This window comes from Phalacrocorax aristotelis, chromosome 4 (genome assembly GCF_949628215.1).
Source record: "Phalacrocorax aristotelis chromosome 4, bGulAri2.1, whole genome shotgun sequence".
NCBI lineage: Eukaryota > Metazoa > Chordata > Aves > Suliformes > Phalacrocoracidae > Phalacrocorax > Phalacrocorax aristotelis.
This window is the reverse complement of record NC_134279.1, coordinates 35,401,690-35,424,451: the sequence shown is the minus strand read 5'-3', so window position 1 is coordinate 35,424,451 and position 22,762 is coordinate 35,401,690. Positions and strand designations below refer to the sequence as shown.

At 40.7% G+C, this 22,762-nt stretch overlaps 1 protein-coding gene and 1 long non-coding RNA gene across 10 annotated transcripts in view; one reads left to right on the top strand and one right to left on the bottom strand.

The window, feature by feature from the left end:
* Window positions 1–22,762, bottom strand: part of TRIM2 (tripartite motif containing 2) — a 132,322-nt gene that overhangs the window by 73,471 nt on the left and 36,089 nt on the right. For 3 of the 9 annotated variants that reach the window (XM_075090950.1, XM_075090957.1, XM_075090951.1), the window contains exon 1: window positions 6,669–6,794. The exons of the other annotated variants lie outside the window; for them this stretch is intronic. The gene's annotated coding sequence lies outside the window, so the exon portion shown is untranslated. Of the gene's footprint in view, window positions 1–6,668; window positions 6,795–22,762 lie in introns of those variants that run through there. 9 annotated transcript variants of the gene reach the window in all.
* Window positions 11,050–22,337, top strand: LOC142056931 (uncharacterized). The gene is made up of 5 exons (XR_012660480.1): window positions 11,050–11,301; window positions 16,633–16,738; window positions 16,816–16,892; window positions 18,040–18,111; window positions 21,780–22,337. It is a non-coding gene; the product is annotated as an uncharacterized LOC142056931 (long non-coding RNA).

The following is a 22,762-nucleotide window of genomic DNA, read 5'->3' as shown; positions in this document are numbered from 1 at the left end:
GACTGCGAGCCAAATGCTCAAGCTGTTTATGAAAATATACAGTGAAACAGCAGGTGAGACTCACATTCCTCCTGACTGTAATCTTACTTCAAGCTCTAAGTGGCACTTCTGTGGCAACCATGACCCTTAAACACTGGCATACACTCAGTTTGTGCCAGGCTCGCGCTTCTGCTCTGTACTACCCTGAATCACAGCTTGCTACTCTCAGAAATTAACCACCAGCCCTGACTCCTATAAAATCGTGATGCCTCAGTATTACTGTTTTTCACAAACTTTCATTCACATAAGTAAGCTTTCTTTCAATAGCAAGTATCCAGGAAATACTGATGTAATACATTTTCATATGGCTGCATTCATGAAAAGTTCTGAACCAAAAGTAATGTGTCCAAATCCCATTTTTTGTTTGAAAACATGGTTCATCCAAGAATCAGAAATGTTACCATGTGACCAGTAACACAAAGAAATGAGCACATGAAGAATCACAGCAAACAGTTCAAAAGCACCTCTGGGCCTGCAGTTGGTTCACAAGATGTGTTGCATACTGGACACTTTGTTTGCCAAGAGAAATAGAAAGGGCTACATTTTCTAAAAAATATACCATGCTTATATATTTCTTGGCTCAGTCTTTCTCTGACCTTGCCTGGAGCTATCCATTCTTACAGCGTACAAAGGGCTAGTATGTGCCTGGTTTACCCTGGACCTGTCCTACTTTCCTGCCTTCAAGTACAATGAGAAAGAGGAAAAAGAATATTGAGGCCTTTGCACTGAAGAACCTGAGACTCTAGGGGAGAAGAAACAGCCCTGTTTCTGAGACTGCAAACACTGATCTGTAGCGAGGAAGACCGAAAGTAGGAGGAGAACAGGGCAAAGAGTGAAGGGCTCTGGGGAAGCTTTCAAGGACTGCAAGGCAGGGAGAACAAGCATCTTAAATGGTATGGAGCAGAGAAGGAGGATGGGATCTGGGAGGCCTGGAAAAAAGGTAACTCTAGAATGGCAGGAAAGGAGTTATGGCAGAAGGATGAAGAGGCTGTGAACTATGTGGTTAAGGCAGGGGGGCATGGACCGCAGAGAGAAGCTAGATGCTCTGGCAGTAGCTGGAGACTGGGTCTAAGGATGAAGGGCCTCAGGCTAGGAGACACTAAAAGCCAGAGGGAAAGGCTGAGAGAGGCTCAAGACTGTGCAGGGCTTTGGAACAGGTAAGAACACAAGACATCTCTGCTGAGAATACCCTGATTTAGGTACCTCCACACATATATAAGAATGCTGCCCCCACTCTTTTAACCCATATGGTCATCTCCTCCTACTCCTGTATCCTCTTTTTTGCAGTCAGAGACACAGTAGCTCTGGCTCACATTTTTCCATCTGTGTATTGGAATGTGACAGCATAACATTTTCCATAGCCACTGTGAACCAAGGAAGTATTCTGCTGTAGCTCTGGGTCCCAAAGTATATATGAGTGTCAAGCACAGATTTCAAACTGATAGAGAAGAGTGGATATCAGGAGAAAATGATGGCGAAAATGGAGAGGAGACAGCAGATTTCTTTAAACAGATGGTCTCATGAAGGTAATGTCTGAAAACTGTAATATGCTGAAAGTTCAGCCACTGCAGTGCTAGAGTTAATATTAACCTCATCAAATACCTATCATCTTGCTCTTACACATTCAAAAACTAATTTAAAAGAAGGTCAAAGGTACTGCCCTGAAGTTAAGCATCCCAGTCAGAAGAAGAAATTAAACCACATATAGAAGAAAAGACTAATTCTCACAGTCCCTTTTCAGCCCTTAAGTAACTAGTCCTCTTATTGCCGTAAGTGGGAGTTTTGCCAAAGACCTGCAGAATTCCATGGCAGGATATTACCGTAACTAACATTAACATCTGACTGTCATGGTACATTAGGGGGTTATACCATAGCTTAGGGAGCATTAGGTAAAGTGGCAATGGAAGATGCTGTGTAAAGAGGAGGAGGTCAGGAAGAAAGTGAGCTCCAGCCTGATTTGATTTCATGAGGGAAACTGCAGTGCAATCCTTGAGTATTAACAAGTACTATGCCTCTCAGTTTCACATGCTGTGAACCAGCAGTGATAAGAGGGAAAGGCTGATGACAGCAGTGATAATTCTTTTTAGACAGCAGCAGCCAGGACAGAACACAGCAAGCTACCCACTCAATTAGGTGTACTTTATGCTATGAGCTTAAATTGCTGCTTTCTTAGACCTTTGGTCCAGCTACACAAACTGCCTGCTTCCTAGGCAAGAAAGAAGGAAACTGAAATATTTAAAAGCTCCTTCATAGATGAAGGAGCAGTGGCATCTATATTTCCTGCCTACTTGAGCAAACACTGGGATACAATTTGCTTTCTGGGTCTTAGAGGGGTGAACTAGAGAGAGGAATCTGGGTGGGCCATCCAGAGGCTGCCGTTACTTTTATACCAGTCCTGCATGTGCCCTGAAAAAAGGTAGCTTGCAAGACTGTCTATTACACACTATCAAAGCAATGCAGCAATGCAGAGAGCCTGTTCTATAAGCCAGTGATTCCAGTAAGAAGAAAGCTTCGGGGTCACTTATGGAGTCCAAGGAAACATCTTCCCAGCATAGCAGCGGAGCACAGCCAGTACAATTACCTGTATGTCCCTGATGCTTGTTTCTTTCAACGTTGCTTGCCAGCTGGGAGGCCAGGCATATCAGACAGGGAGAGAAGTTAAAGAAACCAGTGGACTCTGGTAGATACAGATTTAAGGCAGCACAGACCTGAAGACCACTTAACCACTGCAGTTCACTCTCTGCCACAGGCGAGGAAGGTAGAAAGCGGTCCCTTTTCTTTCTGTCTTGACCTGCACTTTCTATTATATTTCAGGCAGGGGCCACCCTACAGAACTGGCCCTGTGGCCAATTCCTGGTTGAGAAACTTCCTCTAGTCTCCTGGGGCGAAATTTGTACATATAACCTGCCTTGTAATCCTTTTCTTTCCTAAGTGCAGTGCTTTCTCTGAGCAACACCACCAAAATAAAATGCACGTAGTAGGAGACCCTCTGCTTTTGATGTATGAGTATGATCTGAGTACTACAACCCTGCTGCTTTTTCTTTATTTTTTTTTTTAATAGAAAAGGCTGCAATGCTTAACATTTTTTATTGTTCAGAACCAACCAGTATGTTCCACTTTACTGGCAACAACATCCCTTACCTAGAAAAGGGTCTAATACTTAGAAAAATGGACCAGGGAGGAAGGGGGGGTAGAACCACAATGAAAATTTGAAAAATTTTCACAGGTGTGGGTGAAAGTTGAGGATATTAGCATGGAGGATATTAGTCAAAGGTTCAGATTTAAGAGAGATGACAACTTATCCAAGGAGGCTTGAGGAAGGGTTGTTTGCAAATCTCAGCTTCTACCCCTACAGAGACCTGAGTACTGATGGTGAGTGATTTTGCAAGGAAGTCTATCCAAACCTGACAGAAGGCTGCCACTGCTTCTTTCAGGCACTGACAGTTCAGTTTTCTGGTCAGACTCAAACAGATGATGGGAGGGGGGCACATGTGGTATTTCACTCACAGGTTCTCTCTTATCATAACCTTAATTAATACATTTCAAACATAAAGGACACATCAGTAGAGCACCTGCTAATAAGCTGAATCCCCAAGATGAAAAACACCCTTGAAGCCTCCTGTTTTCACTAAGAATTCAAATGCTCAGTGTCATGAATTACAGCTCTGGTAACTCAAAACTGTTATTAATCTAGAAAGCTGTTCTTTCCCAAGAGATCGATCAGCTCTGGGAGCTGGTCTGACATTCTCAAGGGCAAAGAAGGGGAAATATAGTCGATCAGATTCAATGTTACAGGCTTTGTAATCCAGTAGTCGTAAGTATGTTTGGGAAGTACTCGTAAGAGGTCATGGCAAGAGATCAGAGTTTCAGTCAACCCCAGATTAAAACTTTCCATTGACTGCTGAATAACCGAACAATACCTATATTGCCAATGTGCCTGCAGACTAAAGGCTCAACCACAGGAAAATGTTGGCAAGGGACCCCACAGTCAACATAGAGCGTACCTACAAAGCCAGTGGAAAAAAATGAATTGCAGTAAAAACACAGCCCTGGGAAGCAGATATTAGTTCTACTTCCAGCTTTCTTCCATATTTCATTACCCTCTTTTATAGATTGAGGACGATATGCTTATCTGCTTCCCAAGCTATCTGAAAGCTCAGTTAATGAGTATCAGTAAATCATTTTGCTTTCACAAACTGCCTACCATCTCAGAATCAGAAAGTACAATTATAGCATATGCTGTTCAGAGTAGTCAGGGTTTTTTTACAAAGCAGGTTGATTCAGCACCCTGTTTTAGCAAGCCCTGTGAATACATCTTGAAAATTATCTCTCTGGAAGGAAGACAAATCAATTTTAATCTTCTGCCTGTTTACCCTGATATAAATCAAACAGGCATAGTCTGCCCCTACAGAGCAAGCCATGTTGTGCTGAGCCTGTGATACACAAGGGAGTTCTTTCTTTAGTCAAGAGAGGCAATGTGGTAAGCATATTGATAATTCCAAAATATATACTGAGAGAGCACAGCAAAACTCCTAGGTGTGTATTTATGCCTGATATATATCTCCTGGCTTTCATTGTTACTTAAGTACTGAGATCCTGCTTTCTTAATCTATAGACAAAACACAATTTCATTTTCATCTTTACTAATCAAGGCTTAGTATCTATCTGCTACTTAGAGGGAATGACTGAAAACCCCCAGCTTGTGTGCACAACCTGGCACAGAAGCAGCTTATTACTGTAACTAGCTTCAGTTCATACACTACCACACATGCACTGTATTGCTGTAGAGGAGGCTCAGTCTCAGAGCTGAACAACTGTGAGCATCAAGACCCATTCAGTTATAACATCCTAAGTACAACAGCTGCCCATAATTTGAACATTTTTATTTGAAAGTTTCTCTCTAACTGTCTCTTAGCCACTGCTTCCCACAGATCATATTGCTTGACTGGCTCTAATTCAAGACTCACTGAATGATGCAGTCCTTAAAAACATAGATGAGTAGGAGAGTTGAGCCAAAGGTCTCCCTCCAGACTGCATCAGGGCTGTCTGTAGAAGCTGTGCAGAGCCCCAAAACACAAGAAGCATGGCAGAGATGAGGCCACAACCCCCAGGGCATCCCCCTATTGGGTGCAGCCATAGAGGGCAAGTTAGACAAGCCAAAAAGAACATGGCATCAGGCCTTGCTTTGGATTTGCCTTTTTTTTTTTTTGGCATGACTCAAGGCTAACAGACATCTGATTGAAACTCAGAAGTAAGGTTATTCCTGTGATTTTAAAAAGAGGCATAATGAACATGCTTATTTACAGTGACAGCTTCTTTTTTCTCCCCACATACCTTGAACTCAGAGCCTGAGCTGAATTTTCTGGAGATACTGGCATTTCTGGTTCAGGAGAGACCTGAAGTAGTACCCTTCAAAAAGGACCATCCTGGCAATATCAAAGTGCTGTCACAGTGCCATATGGGGCACTTCGAGCCATGCCAAAAGAAGGAAGAACTAAAAATATTGCTGCAGCCTACTGTGCTTGAAGCTTCCTACCCACTTTTGGGCTCAGAGTAGTTTGGATAAGCAGCCAAATCATGAGGTACTTCACTTAGCCAATCTGAACCCTGTGAGGTGCACAGAGTCATCCCTAGAAATTACTATTCACACTGTCCAGTAGGGTTTGTAAAAAAAAATGAAAGGAAGAAAAAGAAATAATATAGTACAATGACCTCAGTAATAGACTGCTGAGTGCTGACACTTACTTTGCTCTATGGTCATGGCAAAGCCACTTAACCTGTCATATCTTTTTCTTCATTTATAAAATCAGATCTATAGATGAGTTCCTCAGCTACCACATGAAACCTCTACACAGACTTGCCAAAACTTCGGGGGCAGACTAGTCGTGAGATTCTGGACTGCGTACAGCTCTGACAGGGACATTAAGATTTTCTTTGCTGGTGTAAAGGGTAAAAGAGAAAGTGTGGAAAGTCCATCAATATAAGTTGAAGAATACTGTCCAAACATGGAATATTTTATTTAAAATCCTGAACATCAGAAAGGTCATATTAAGACACACAAAGTCAAGCTCGTTCCACCTCTGCAATCTTTTGCTCTGTGGAACTGTTAACATTTCCTAACAGCAGCCAGAAAAGAGGACCAAAACCTCTGAACATGACTCTGTTTTTTTCTGCTGCTAGGTGTATATCTTAGAACATGACAGCACCTATCAGCATTTTTGGGAGTATCCCATCTCTAGCCCATTTACACTTTTCCAAACAATGCTAATTATGACCTTGCAAAAACTGCTGCTGTTTGGAACATGACTGCATGACCAAATACTGGAAGTGCAGCTAAAAATGAGAACTAGATGCATAAATTCATATTAAAAAAATATAACCTGGCAAGTTTAAATGGGTTGTGTCCCTATTAACTTCTTCCCTCTTGCCTCCCAGGAAGGTCTAATTTGAGATTGAAATAGTGTACTCCTTGTAGTCATGACAGTGCATACAAAGTAGCTGCTCTTTTAGTTCTAGACAGAAGAAAACACTTTAATAGCTGCCTCTCTGAATGACAGCACCTACCTGCCTTGCTAAAACTTGCCCTTAGTCTTATGAGAAAAGCCACAACAAGACAGAAAGCTACTTACTAGTGTTCCATAGAGTCCACACAGAGGTATCAGAGACTGAAATTCACTGTGCCTCTGATCAGAAGATTTAGCTCCCTGCAGCATTCAGACAGTTGGTCCCATTATGGCCATCAGGCGGCTGAGTTAAAGGGTGGCCTTGCACAAACATAAACAGCTTGTCAGCACAAGCCAAAGAGGCGGGCCTGCCCTGCCAGCCACAATGCAAGCCAATGATTAGCTGCTTCGCATTCTGGGTGTTCAAGATATGTATTTCATTGTTAAGTAGGGAAGGATGAGGGACTAACTAGGAAGAGCTAGTGCTCGACAGTTTATTGCTAAACAGTAAAATGCTTAAGGCAGAAGGAAAAAAAATCAGTAAGTCTCTTCAGGAGAAGCACATATTTGCTGTGTATTTGCACAAAGGCTTTCAGAAAGTCCACAGGTATCCCCAGTGCATTGTTCTGTTTAGGTCAATCAAACAAACTAACAAAAAACCTGTGAATTAAGTTTAGCCCATATTCACTCTAAAGAACTTTCACTTGTAAAGTCTCTGATTTTTCTTCTCTCCACCCTTTTTCTTATTCTCATCCTTCCTAACACAGTTTTCTGACACTGGGGTTTCTCACTTCTCTGTCACAAATGTCTTACCCTGACCTTCTTGACCTGACCCCCCAACATTCATTGATCCTCCTATGATTCCTTCTCTTCATTTCTGTCTTAACCACTTGTTCTTTCGATCCTGATCTCCCCAAAAGAGCACAGCCACAACACAGGCACCTTAGGGTAAGGTTCTGTGAGACAACAAGCTGATCTAGCAACTTACTGCTGCGGAAAGAGGTGGTGTTGGATCTTCCCTCTTTTCACCACTACACCATGCCCAGCTCTGTCCTGTGTCCTGTGTCCCATCCATTCCCCTGCCATAATTTCAAGGCAAGATAATGTAGCACAGAAGCAAATACTTCTGTCAGTTTAGTGACGTTAATAGAGAGACAGAAGAGGCATTGCATAGAGTGAATACTCCCTGAAATTTAAGCTCCTTCTGATCTTGCCTCAGCCATCTATGATCCCACCTGTTTCCCCAAGTTCCTCTCTGTTGTTGGAACTGAATTGTTCCTAGTTAATTGAATAGCCTGCTCAGAGCCGCTGGTCTCATTTCATCCCAGTTCTGTCCTACTTTCTTGTGTCTCTAGTTTGGCCGTGAGGCCTGTCTGCCACCAAAATCAGTCTCACCAAGTCTCTTATAATAACTCCCTGCATAAATATCATGCTTTGTACTTCAGCCTCAGCCTCTTTGAGCTCTTTTCTGCTTTGGAAATAATTAAGATCCACCTTAAGAAACACACCATCTTTTTTTGCTTTCACTGTTTTTTCTTGGACCTTTCTGATTAATTCTCTCAGCATCTACCTCTTCCTCTCTCACACTCCCAAGACATCCTACTTCTTGTTATATTCTATCCAGCTTTTACTATTTGCTCGTGCAGGTTCCTGTTATGTCAATGATTTATAAGCATGCATTTCTATTGTTCAGTTTTCTGCTTTTCTCCAGTCCTACATTTTACCCTGTGTTTTAGGCATACTGTATTAAATGCCTTGACAGCTCCTAATTTTAAGATTCTTTTCTGGGGGCAATTTAAAGCAGTCCAATTACACTACATCCATTACTGTATAGTCTTGGCACAAGTCATTCCCCCCCATTCCACCCCCCCCTTTTGTAAAGGAGCTGAGTCCCCTGCGGAAGCAGATGCTGAAGTTAGCACCTCGTTCAGATGGGCAGGCATATCTCAGCTCTCAGGCTTCTGCTGACAGGCTGTGTGAGAGTTCTGGCACATATTGCTGCATCACAATGTGCTGGGGTCACGTTTGCAAGTTTTCTTCACAGTGAGATGTACTAGGCATGTTCTTCAATATCTGAGGTTCTGGTGCAATTGCACAGCTCCATCAGCTGTCACCCAAGTATATAACCTACACTGCCTATACTTTTATCCAGATTTCCTGCTTAGTTAACCCTGTGCTATCCACATTGTTTTACCAGAGCTCTCTTCCAGTTTTTAACATGTAACTCTCTGCCCAGATCCACTATGTGATCACAGTATTTGATTATTTTGCTTACTGAGCCTGGATCTTATTCCTAATGCACCTACATTGTTCTCCACAGAAAATTCAGCAACTGGGGTCATCTTTTGTTCCACACCCCAGCCACATTGTCTACATCCCCATGAAAGCCATGCTTTCTTGTCCTGAGCTTCAAGGCCTTTTCAGAATGTCTCCTTTCTTATTGATCCACTCCCACAGCTCTCTTGATCACAAGGCCTGTCTTTTCTGCCTTCTCTCTTCCTACAAAGCTCTCTTTTTTTACCTTGTCCTCTATGCAGAGAATGCCCTCCTTCATCAAACCAAGTTATCTTTTCTTCTTTCTCTTCTACAATCCATGTGTCACAAAATACAGAAATAATGTACCAGAATGAGAGCGAAAAGCAATAAATAGGTGACAAATCACTCCAGAGATATGTTTCATCTGTATATATAAATTATATGTGCCAGAAATTTTCTCTCAGTCAACCATATACCATCCGTTATGCACCTTACACTGTTAGATTTTTTTACAGAACAGGATAGGCATCAAAAGCTCTTGATAGATATAGATCAAGTGTCCAAACACTGTACATTAGATGTGAAAAGACTGCTATGAAAAGACTGTTTGTAGATGCGCAAGAAAAAGCAAGCTAGCTATTGCATCTCTGATTCCCATGGCAATTTATTTAAGATGCTAATTCAGTGTAGCCACAAATAAAGAAACAAAAGAGAGAGCAAGAATGAGCTGATTTAGTGGACTATGTCGAAAAGGCACACTTTAGACAAAGTCACCCTGGGTATAACTCCTCCAAATCCTCTCACAGAATTATGCCAAGGATGATGCTGCCTCTTTGTCCTTAAGCCCTGTATGACACAGGAAAATTGTTAGCAGCACTGCCAACGGCACCAACCCAGGCACCAGCTAAGTGAGATGGCCAAGCTGATTTAACAGTTTACTTGCCCTCTTTCCTCATTGCCATTACCAGCTGCACAGGCCTGCCCCCTCCCTTACACATGTTCCAGGAATAGTGTGAAAGCTCACAGACCAAATTTGTCTTGCTGGATGTTTTTCAGATAGGTTAATGATCTGACTCATCTCCCTGCCATGTTAAACAGTGCAAGAGCCAGCAGAGGGAAGCAGTAAACACATGTGGCTGGAAGCAGGAGAGGGAAAGAGGTAGACACCAGAATCACCTTCTTTTTCATAAGCAGAAAGCGTCTGTCATGCCAGAAGCTACCATCCATTCTGAGGTGAGGCTCCAGAGCCCCAAAACCATGCCACTCAAACACAAGGTCCCAAAAGATCCTGTAACCCCTTGTTTGATTTCCAGCAAGTACTAAAATGTTTTACTGAACTGTATTTTCCAAAGGAAGGTGAGGCTTTATTTTAATTAAATGCAAGTTTCTGAAAACGTAGTAAAAATTTGATTTCCTAGGAAAAAGATTCACTAGAATAAAGATTCTGATGGGCAAAAAGGGAAATATTTAAGTTTTCTGCATCTGAAAACAGAAAGTATTTGGGTTATGGATCACCAGAACTTAACTTTGCCCACTCCCTAGGTTGCAAGCTCCATGAGGTAACATTTTGACTCTGTCCCCTTCCACATTATCATCCATGCATCTGGCTTCTACCGTTTATTCTTTGCATGGTAAAACTGTTTTTCCCTTTTCCCTCTTTGTGGCCTCAGCCTAGCCTCATTCTGCCCTTTCTTTTCAAAACACAATCCCATCTGTATGCCTTTTTGCCTGTCCTCTGCTTCTCCTTTGGGGGCCAACAAGGGATCTCTGGCCCCCTGAGGCTCAGCCTGACTAGTTCATATCTATGCCTCTGCTGGGAGGAGACCTCTCCTGCCTCTCCAGCAGTAGCCTCAGATGCTGCAGAATGGAGTGGAACGAGAAGATTTTTGTTGTGTTTCACTGGCCTGGTTTCAATTATAAAGTGGGTCACAAGTTATTCCCAGAAAGCACACAAGCTCAAACAGTGAAAGACTCTAGACAGTGACAAAGGAAGTAAAACTCTGTAGATTGTTTCATTTTTCTTTAGAAAAGGAAAACAAATGGCAGAAATGGCAAGTGGAAGAGATCGTGTGCAGATGCAGCACGCTAACATATGAGGCTGCGATCAATGGGAACTTGGGCTTAGTCCCAGCTCAGACCATGTGCATTTTGAACTTTGAGCTCTTAGACTATTTCCTAATTAGAGAGTGAACGACACACTGTGGAACTATTTAACCCTTTGGTGGTGCCTCCTGAGGTCTAGCAAAGGCCAGAAAAGACTCTGGGGATGTGTCTGACCCCTGGAGGCCAGCTCTGCCTACAGGAAATACTCCTGTGCTCCAAATGGCTTGCTGAAAAAACTGCTGTCAGCAGCTCACTCTTCATGGCTCTCTACACAGAAAGGTCAGGCTTACAACTACTCCTTCCTGCACTGCTGAACAATTGCTGGGATCTCTCCCTCATCTGCCAGCTACCCTTCCAGAATATGCCTCTCTTCAAGGCTTGTCATGTCTCCTCCAAGCTCATCAGTAATGCCACACCAAGGATCAGATCAAACAGAGATACCTGCCTGGAACTTAATAGTGTAAGTAATGCCACATTGCACACAGAGACCTGCTTCTCTACCTCACAGGAGTGGAAAAGCAGCAGACTATTATAAAATTGTAACTGCAACCAAAAATACAGACATATAGCATTAAAAGCTGTGTGGAAAGAAACAAGGGTTATATAGCAGATGTACATCAACATCTGTCATATTATTTCTATCTTATCTATCACTGGTGTTCTGGTTAGATCTGGGCTAGTGATTTTATCTTTTATACCCCTCTATAAAGCGGTAATATTATGTCTATTTCACAGAAGTGCTGTGTGGATATATTTACAGTGCTTTGAAGCTCTCACTGAAGACATTTTGGGTGTACAAATTACTATTTTCATTATTGATTTGAGAAATACACCCTTCAAAAGCCAATAAACAGGATAACTACTTTGGTAGGATAAGTTTTGTTTAAAATTTCACACACCACCTCTACGGTCATTCATTCCAAACATAACACAAATATACTAATGAAAGGAGAATGCCTCCAAAAATACATGCACTGTGGGTAAAGATTAACTTTGGGGTTGTAGAGCACAGTAAGCCTATAAGCTTAAGTTCCACCTCTGCAAGTTTTCTCCCTATTTTCCTCAAGTCCCATCTCCTGGTAAGAGGTGGCTGACAGGCCAGAGGAAACCTTTCAAGTACAAACTACTTTTTGCACATGCCATGTGATCTACCTTACTTGCAGACTAAGGGCCTCAATTTCCCATCTGACCTGACAGTCTGGTAGTCTGAGAGTTTTTGAGCCTCAAGGTTTGTCTAGACTACACTGTGACAGCAGGGTAGCAAGAAGAGCCACTGACACCAGCACCACAAACATCTGCCCTAATTTCAAATTACAAGATGACTCGTCTCCAAGGAATGCTTTTCTACATAACAGTATAAATATTTCCAGCAGTATCTTTGGAGCAGACAAACCTGTATGAAAAAAACACTATCTCTCTTATTAGGTATGGCCTTCGCAGTGTGGGCTTGTTCACAAGGGAAAAGAAATAGCTTGCCCAGTTCCTCACACTTTGCTCTGGGCTGAGATGCCCCTGCTGACACAGAAGAACTCAAGGGAGGTATTCAGAATTCTTTTGTGAAGACCTTGCTGTCATAGAACAAATAGATATGATTAATTAGAAGACTGCCTTCAAGATAGCTGTGGCTCCTGCTCCTGTTATATACCCTATTCATCTTGAAGTCAGCAATAAATATCCCACTTGCTTCTTTGGCACAGAACCAAACCTCTGCATCAACAAGAGGAAAGGATGCTCACAGATCAGAAGGTATTTGCCCATGAGAGGAAAAATGCTCAGATTAGCAACACAGTGACCTTGGTTCAAAGAAAGCACTTTAATACGTGCCTTCCTTTTAAGCACATGAGACCCCCTGCTGATTTCACTGTCACATCAATGAGGTCAGCCATGGATTTATCCAGGAACTAAAAGGAATTAACTCACCTCACACACACACTTACCCTGAATAATGGCCAGAGCGGTCTGTGCCTCACAGTTCAGATGTGGCTTGTCCCTCCCCACTCCCAATGTAGATCAGCAGTTTACCTCCCCTTGAATGAGACTACCCATGCGTTTTGTCATCTGCCTACTTGTTGAATTGGAGTGAGTGGGATACCAAGAAAAATGTTATACCCAGCTTACTTCTACACCCCCTTTCTACCCAGCAAGCCTAGAGAAATCGTGCTAGTTACCTAGCATACGGAAACACTTCAATAATTTAATCACTTGAAACGGAACTGCAGAGGCACAATAAAGGTCAGAATCATTCACTTGAATGAACAAATGCTTTTAAGAGATGGTGTTGTGTACTTATAGAAGTCCACAAGCAAACACGACAGTCCAACAGGCTAGTAAGAGGGAATTTTAATGAATTCCAGGTGTTCTCAAGTCAGGCTCCTGGTGATTACCCGTTCCCCTATAAAATAGGGCCTCACTAGTTCTCAAGCAAAGCTCTGTTACAGAGGTATTCTGAACAGTAGAACAGGGGAAGAAGACCTTAATATCAACAGAAATTACAAACTTTAGTCATGCAGGAGAACCAATTAAATTATAGAAGTCCCCTGATCCATGTAGCATATGGCTAAAGCTGTCATGTAATCAGAACAAAACCACCCCCATATCTGGATTTAATTATGTCATGCCATTTTATAGCAGCCTAAGAAAACTGAACTGGGGGTCAAAATAATCCCAGAGTAATTCTTCAGTCAGTCACACATGTAAGAACCTGGGTAAAAATGGATAACAGACACTATCAGCAGACAGAGCATACAAAGGTTCTTACTAAAGGCAAGAACAACAAACAAGTTCACAGACAAATGGCTCACTGCAGAGTGAAAGCACCAATGCTATCACAAATTTCTGGATAGTCTATAAAATTCAAACAAACAAACTAAGCTAATGCATACTGAAAGAATGGAGTTCTGTTCAATATGCTTTCACTGATTTAAAAATAAATGAAGTTTATGGAATGCTATAATGCTTCAGAAATATATATTTTGTTATTAGTTCTGCATGTATTTAAAAGAAATTCTCCATAAGAAAATATTTGTATGAGATTGTATGTTTATATAGCAACTGTAAGTTAGGGGGAAAAACTACATAAGAATATACTTGTAATTAATATGGAAGTACAAAGGACATGACAGAATTAAGCATAATATTTAAATTTTTATTTAATGTGAGTCTAAAATAAACTAAATTATATCTTTTTATTTGCAAACAAAAATGTCTAGATGGACTTCTTGCAAACGTTAAATGGAGGGAAGGAAATTTAAAGTTTTTGGAATATTACCTAGCCAGCAAAGTAGTTTGGGATATTGTATATTCTATCTCAAGCCAATAAATAAAGTGTATATGCAAAAGCAATAACAATGCTATCTAAATTAGTAAAGGTTTTCTGAAGATACGCAGAATGAAACAAAATTAAAAACTCTATAACCTGGATCCAGCATCACTTTGATATTTTTATAGTAATATGGAATCAGTTCCATCTCCGTTTGCTTTTTGTTCTATTTTTTTTAAGTGCCATTTAAAAACTCCCACTTTCAGCATTCCATCTTTTTATTGCTCTAAAAGTAATGAATATGCTGCCTCATTCTTTGAGCAAGGACTCCCTGATTTCTGTTAAAATAGTCACAGCTGCCTGACTGCAGCCCAGTGCTCTACCAAGGCCTTTGTGTTGACCCTGTCTACAACATGGATTAAATTATAGCTAGCACACTGATTCTATTTGCATGCAAGCAACAAAATCTGTTGTGAGGCAATATTGCATAGTACCCAGTGTCTGGATGAATGGAAGGCCTTGAAAATTTCTGTGCATTTGCCTGTTTTTTTTCTGCGTACTTGTCAAGATCAGCAATGTGGCATTTTAAAAGGAGGCTTCTTGCTTTGAAAGAATTGTTGTTTGCTCTTGGTTGCTTTCTGACTCAAGCTCAAGCTGAAAGAGACCTCACACAAGCAGGCAACGATAATCACAATACAATTGCTAAAACGAAGCAATTGCTTGGATTAATACATTTTTTTAAAAACTATATTTCTTAGTCATTTTAAGGACTGGTTAAAGACAGCAAAAAGCAGGAGTCAGCCAGAAAGGAAGCTTATCTTGCAGTCAGTCCCACTGGCATCCCTAGATATGACGATGCCTAAAAGAAAACACATGTGAACCCCTTGATATTCCAGAAGATTCAAGAGCGGTAATGTGCACAATTCAGAATAACAAGACACAGGCACTTCGTAAAGGAAATATTCTGCAGATTCAAAAATCTGCTTAACTTCCCAGTAGCATTTCAAACCATGAAACTGAAGATGTATAGACCAATCTTTTTGCCTTTCACTTCCTTTCTCATCCATGGTAATCTCAGCCTCCATAGCAAGTTCCAATACCACTTTTTAGAAGGGGATGAACTCACAGGGATATTTAATTCCATCCTCAACAGAATGATTTACTATTCAGATTTTTTCTAAGAAATCTTGTTACAGCTATAGCTATGAATCTCCTTGCTACATGGAGGTACTGAATGCCATGATATCTGCCCAAAGCAGCATTTTGTTGTCAATTGTGCATTTTGATAGTATCTTCTGTAAGCATAGTAGTTTCATATTTCTCCATTAAGTGACCCTGCTTTCAGCAGTTAACAGATTGAGAGTCTTTAGTGGCTGGGGTGAAATTTTTCCTTCTAGATAATTTTCCTCATTAAAAATCATTGAGTTGTTTTTTAGAACAAGACTAGGAAAAAATCAGACTGCTTTGCACAATAGAAATTCTGGTGCCTTTGAGAACTATTAAAATCCTCTGCTTTGCAGTAGGAGCCTAAACACTAAACAGCGAAAGGCTTTATTCCAGAGAATGCCTTTTTTAAAATCACATGAATATGTGCACTAACTTCACTGTATCCTGATGCATACTCATTTGGGAGATAAACTTTTGATGTGATATAGGCAGCTTGCTTTCTGTCCTTCCCTAGTGTTTGTGTAGCATACCACTGATGCCCTATTTTTTTTTATGCTGACAATGTATTAGTTTAAGTACATTTGTAGCTATTTCTGTTTAGTCTTATTATTTGATGTTAACAAAATTACAGAAACACAGAACTACAGAATGGCTCAGGGCGGAAAGATCCTCTGGAGCCTGTCTGGTGTAACACCCCCTGCTCAAGCAGAGCTGTCCACAGCCAGCTGCCCAGTACCATGTCCAGCCAGGTTTTGAATATCTCCAAGGGCGGAGACTCCACAACCTCTCTGGGCAACCTCAGCCAGCACCTAGTCACCCTCACAGTGACTAGTGACAGTGTTTCCTGATGTTCAGACAGCACCTCCTGTGTTTCAGTTTGCGCCCACTGTCTCTGGTCCTGTCACTGGGTATTACTGAACGGAGTCTGGCTCCACCCTCTCTACACTCTCCCTTCAGGTATTTGTACATGTCAATGAGATCCTCCCCAGGCCTTATCTTCTCTAAGCTGAACAGTGCCAGCTCTCTCAGCCCTTCCTCATAGAAGAGAAGGTCCCATCCTTTCATCAACTTCATGGCCCTTTGCTGGACTCTCCAGTATGTCCATCCCTCTCATATACTATGGATCCCAGCACTCCAGGTGTAGCCTCACCAGGGCTGAGCAGAGGGGAAGGACCACCTACCCCAACCTACTGGCAGTACCCCTCCTAATGCAGCCCAGGGTACCATTCACCTTGTTTACCGCAAGGGTAGTAATATTTGACGAAAGCCTGCTTTGGGATGCTAGCTTTTGAAGCCAGCTAAAGACTTGTGTCCTCATTGTAAAAACATGTAATGGGTCAAATCCAAACTGCTTTTCTTTTCCAGGTGCAAACCACTATAACATCTACAGTTTATATGAATAACACACACCTGAATTTGGGCACAGAATTTTTGGTCAAAGAGAATGGAACAAACCTCTAGAAGAGATTAGGTGAGACCAAACAATGCACACATTTCTTTTGTGAAAAGTGCTTTCTTCTCCATTCATAACACTGATTTCTCTTCTAGGCAGCAAGCCTCAAATCAACAATTACAAAGAGAAGACTGATAACATATAAAGAGACAAAAACAGAAACCCCATTCAGGTAGATATTTTGTTCCAAAAAATAAAAAAAATACCAAATACTCTGTAAAGTCCTCTAGAGATATCAGTACTGCAGTCAAATTTACATAAAGTGTTGCATCGGAGATGGCCTTAAGTATAAACCTTGCAGCAGAGGAAGATATTAAACAAGACACAGGAAACCCAGTTTGACAGAAGAGAACAGATTACATTCACAAGGCACTGAAGGAAACTCTCTGGTATGACGATAAGCATTCCCATGGGCAGCTCTCTCAGAAAACAGTATCTTTACATATTGCCCTACAAAAACTTCCCAATATGAAATACTGTTCTTTTTATTGCATATTCTACTAACACTATTTGATCATTGTCAGGGGTGTTCCTTCCCTATTTACAGTTATGTTAGCCAGCTCGAGACCTCATGGTGGCCAAGAAGTGGGCTTTGCAGGTGAGCAATAGTGAAAGGTCTTGGTCCACACAGAGCCGGTTCAGCTGAATCTGTTCAGTGAATGAAGCCAAGTGAATGTTAAAAAAAGAGATTCCCCTGTCACTGTAATTTCTCTGAGTTGGATCGTAGTGGGATCATAGTTTCTCTATAGCAAATAAAATGGCCAACAGTTGTTCATAGCAACAACTAAGTCATTCGTTGTGCCTTTTAGAAAATGATGGAGTTTTTTGTTCTATCGACACCCCAGCTGCACTCTTTTTCAATTCCTCCTTCATGAAAGTTGTGCTATTTGAGAATCAGTAGATAAAGACACCACTATGGACTGCTTTGTACACACATCCATTGACAGACAGTCCTATAAAGAAAGAGCAATCCATTGACCTAGAGAATTGCACTGTCAGTGTGATAGGCAGCCCTACACCTACTTTTAATGTCCATACCTGATTAAACCAATCAGTTGAAGGGCTCTCTTTATAAACACCTTTATTTAGCTAGTTCACCAGAAGCACAGAAGATGACACAGTGATATAGTGCCACTTGTTGCTCTGGCAACAATGAAACTTTCCTCAGTGACAAATAGAGGGGAAGTATATTAAAAGGGAATGGCTTTCCAGATGATAGGGTCAGAGGAGTGTGGGGTCTCTGCTGCTGAAGGAGCTAAGCAATCTTTTCCCAGTTCCATAAACCAGGACTGCATAACATCAGCTCTGATTTCTCCTAGGGCTAGCTGGCTGAGGGTCAAGGAGCATCAAAGAGCTTTCTTCTTACTGCCCTCCACAGCACTTGCAATCAGGTGAGGTCCCCTCTGTGTCTAACTGCCCTCACATCTTCAAGAATAAAGCAAAGCAAAACCTTTCAGAAGACATTTTAAGGACAGAACCATTTTTAAAAAGCATTACCCTAAGCCAACGATGTGGCCTTTTGTTGCCCCAAGAGGATAAACTCATACTTCTTGAGAAATAAAAATAACAGTGTTTTGCACAGTGGTCCTCCCTTACCTACACCCTCTGACACTGACCAAGAAATTAACATTTCTGGAAAAAGGAATTAGCTGCAATTATTATTTCAGTGCATGAACAATCAAGGTCAGAACCAAAGCAAACCATCATGAGTCTCCTAATAATTACCATCAAAATAATTACTTCTTTCCTCATCGAGAATTATTGATTTCTAGAAGACCTCTGGTGTCCATACCATGGTATTCTTATAAGCACTGTACAAAGCTATCCATGTTACAAGTTTTACTCAGTTAACTCTCAACATGCTCTTAAAAAAGAAAACCCAAAACTGAACAAATTCTCTGTTTCTCATTTTAAATTGCACAATCTTAATTTTATAAAGAAAAAGAGTACTTTGGCTATCCCACCTGGTAGGAACACTATGGTTGGAAACCTTTGGGGTAAAATTTTGCCATGAGAATATGCAGTATAAGTTACATTCACTTGTAGGATGGCTATGTCTTAGCCCAAGGTTAATATGTATATTGCCCTGGGAACTCCAAACATGCTAAAATAATTTGATGTTAGTTGACCTAATTCTTCAATCAATTTTTGGCCTCGTTGCTTCACTTTTACATAGAAATTACCTAATGCCTCAGCATTAACAAATGACTAATTTAAAATCTGTCTGAGGGCTCCACATACATAGCTATAACAACCTGTGGATTCAGGTATGTCAGTAGGGCAACACTCAGAATGTCAAGGGAGTCAATCTCAACCTCTTTCAAAAAACTAGCCCTGCCAACTAGGAGGAACTACTACTCTGCATTCTGCCAAGACAGAGCCAAAGGCACATACTTCAGTGAACCTATTTCCATCCAAAGAAGAACGGAAGCTTGTTCATTACAATGCATTCAACAGAGGTAGCTCACTTCCAGTCTGTAGACTCTCTTGGTTCTTAAAAAGGACCCCTGTGTGAGTGAGTGAATTCCCCCTGAATTGAAGGGGAGGGGGAAAGAGAAGAGAAAATGTATTTAACTTTTTTTAATGACTCCCCTAGATATGAAAAGGAGACTCAGAAATACTGAAGCATTTAAATCAAGACTACCCATCTTTTAGAAAGCCAAACAAGCTGCAGTGATTTGGTTATTTCTGATTTACTGTCTTTAAAATTAGGTCATTACTTTTAGGAATGCCTTGAAATACAGTAATAATAGGACAGGATTTCAGAATATTCTTAATAGTAATCCGTCCCACTCCTGGGGATAAATTATTTTGCTTTTGACCTTCTAGCTTATCCATTTGGGAATCATATTATTGTCTCATAAAAAAAAGAGGCACCTGTCTTAATATTCCTGAACTAATGAGTTCTGCAAAATCCTTTCAAAGTACTAGCTAACCAGATTGATGAATTACTGCTTCATCCATCCAGATCAAGCTGGATTTACGATTAACTGCATGCTTGCAAATAATCTTTCAGACTTTTATTCATTGTTCCCTGTATTTAAAAAAAAAAAAAAAGACGACATTTGATCAGTACAATAGCCCTTCATGTTTGTCAGCTTGCATTTGTTTAGATTCCTTCAACTGCTTTATGGAAGGGACAACAGTGCCACCGACAGAATATATTTAAATTTTGGCTGACACCAATGCCCACTGTTACTTTTTAATATGTCACCACAGTTATACAAGTTGCAGTGTCACTGGAAAAAAGAGATGTTATTGCAAAGTGTAGATTCAAACTGAAATTACAAAAATTCTGGGAAATTCAAGATATTGTATCTTTCCAACTGCCACTTGACCCTCTGGGATCCTTTAGATTTTTTATTCCTGCATATACAACTAAGTTTATGACCTCATAATAAAAACAGCATTTAGAAATTAGTGGTTGGCACAATATAAATTTCCAGAAAGAATAATTACGCAATTTTGCTCAGTTATGTCGGTTAAATTGTTCAATGAAGTTATAGCCTGTATTCACATGCTATAGCCGTGCCTCATGAAGGATGATCTGAAGATTGTAGAAACTGAATAAATAAAATACCTTCAGAATGCAGTAGTGTACGGATTTGTAAACTAGAGAGCTGTTCTGACTGATTTCAGATGGCATATTCAGTCCTAGTTTATGGGTATAAAAAGTACTCCATACCTTACACCATACCGTTCAGACAAAAGGTAGCAGAAAAGGTGACATTAACAGATATGTGACTTCTCCTGAAATCTACTTGTAAGATGGGTAATGAGCAGAGAGGTGTTAAAATTGGTCTTACAGAAAATACAGATGAAGACTCTCATCCCATATTATGACCCCCACTGTTACCTGGCCGAATGACAGTACATGGTCCATGATGAGTCAACTACTGTCTGATGGTCATGTGTCATGTTGCTGCTATTACATGTCAACAATTACCACTGAAATTTAGATCCTGTAAATAACCTCAGGTAAACATGCTTCATTAAACTTAATAATGAATATTATTACCTTAGTAACTAAGTTTATCATGAGCCTTATTAACTTAGTAATTGACAATAGCGTCTTAATGATTTTAAGGGGAATCTTCATCAGTAGCCCACAACTATTTTGGAATTGTAGTCATGTTTTCGTCAGTTGAGTTAATTTCAATTAATATACTTCATTAACTTCATAGCTAAACATTAACTGCCTAAGGGATATACTCCAACTGAATCAGTAAGACGGCTTTGAAATAAGGTCACAGAAAGCCACAGAAAGTCACAGAAATTTTAATTACATGCAATTTCAAGCTGATGTCTATGCAAACTCTGGTTTCCTGACAACCAATTCAGTTATAACATACTACTGACATCTGTATTCTGAATTCAGATAAAAAGCCAAACAAAAAGGGTGGTAACTGTATGATAAGGGGGGGTTTGCTTTATTTTTAAAATAGTTTGTAAGCAATCTGGGGCCAAGGATTACCTTCTGTTTCTATGCAGTACCTAGCTCAGTAACCTCCCAGAAAAGTGTTCCTAGATGCTACAGAAATAGTAAAGAATAATAAAAATATAATGCTATTGGTGCAAGTCAGAATTTCAAATCAGGTGTAATGACTGATGTTTAATGAACTGATCATTGCACAGGTTCTCAGGAAACAACCAAACCTTGTGTAACTGGATTTAAAAGGAATTGCAGCTGCTAATGAATATATTCCGTTATTTTCCTCAGATTTTTTTCTTCATGCAAAGCCCACAGAAAACAGCAGCATCCCTATCTTATTCTTTTCTTTAACATTATCAGGGATAACTAAGTAGATTGTGCCTACGTGTGGTTCGCTGTTTGAAGATCAAAATCCAAAACTCAGCCTAGGTATCTGAGTTGTTATAAGTTACCTTAAATTGGTACCTCAGTTACCTTTTTATTCCTCAACTAGATGAGCATAATGGATAGAAATTTAAAGACAGGAGGAAGAGAAAAAGGAAGGGAAGGAGGAAGGATTAATTTCTGTAAGATGTTTACGGCAATTTGTCCTCACTTACCTCATCCATTTCATAATTCTGCTTGTAGGGAACTGGAGGAAAGGAGGAGTGATCATGGAATGCTAACTGGAAAGAAAAGATCAACATTGGAGACTCAGTCTTTCCTACAACTACAGAAGAGAGGGGCAGGACACACTTCCTCTAGGAGCAGAAGTGAAGAACACTAAAACACAGTTATAAGAAGTTGCTTGCTTGTAGTAAGAGAGAGAACTTGGGAGTGACAGAACTCCTGTCTCGAAAGCGAAGGAAAAAGGAAATGAAATATTGGAAAGGACTATATTCCTTTTCAGCATCTTGGTAAGTAACAATGGATTTGGCACCATTAAATCTGGCCTTTGACTGCTTTGCAGGCGTTACCTGTGTTGGCAGCTCACCCTTTGCTTTGCATGGAGAATGCTGAGAATTCTCTTGAACTGTGGCCAGTTGCAAACTGGCCAGACAAGACTGGTCTGGTGCATTCACTAGTGTACCCTTTCTTATTCTCCAAGTGAGGTCAACCATGAGGTGAACAGGTTGGTTCCTTGATCAACCATGCACACTGCCTGGCTTTCCTACAGGCCAAGGTAAAGGATCAGGCAGTTTTACATCTCCCAGAAATATTTATGTGGCAGAGTGAAAACCAACCAGGCAGGCAACCACAGTGTCACTGACCTGTAAGGTAAAGGTATCTGAAAAGCTGATGGGAATGCTCACACCTCAGTGCCCCCAAACAAAGTTACAAAACATCGATGCATGTAATAGCAAATGAGGTTTCAGCTCAGGGCTGAAGCACCAAGAACTGCAGGGGATTGTTTAATATTCAGCGATTATGCACCTAAAAAGTCAGTGCATACACTACCAGAATTTCAGCACCCTGCTGCGCATCAATGAACTTTGCTTAGGCTTCATCAGGATCCATTTACATTGTGGATAAGAGACTTGTGAGGAAAACTGGTATACAATGCAAAGTGCAAAAGAAAAGGCAAAAAGCTTCCATCAGGAAGATGCCTTAGAAGATTTTAAACAAAACAC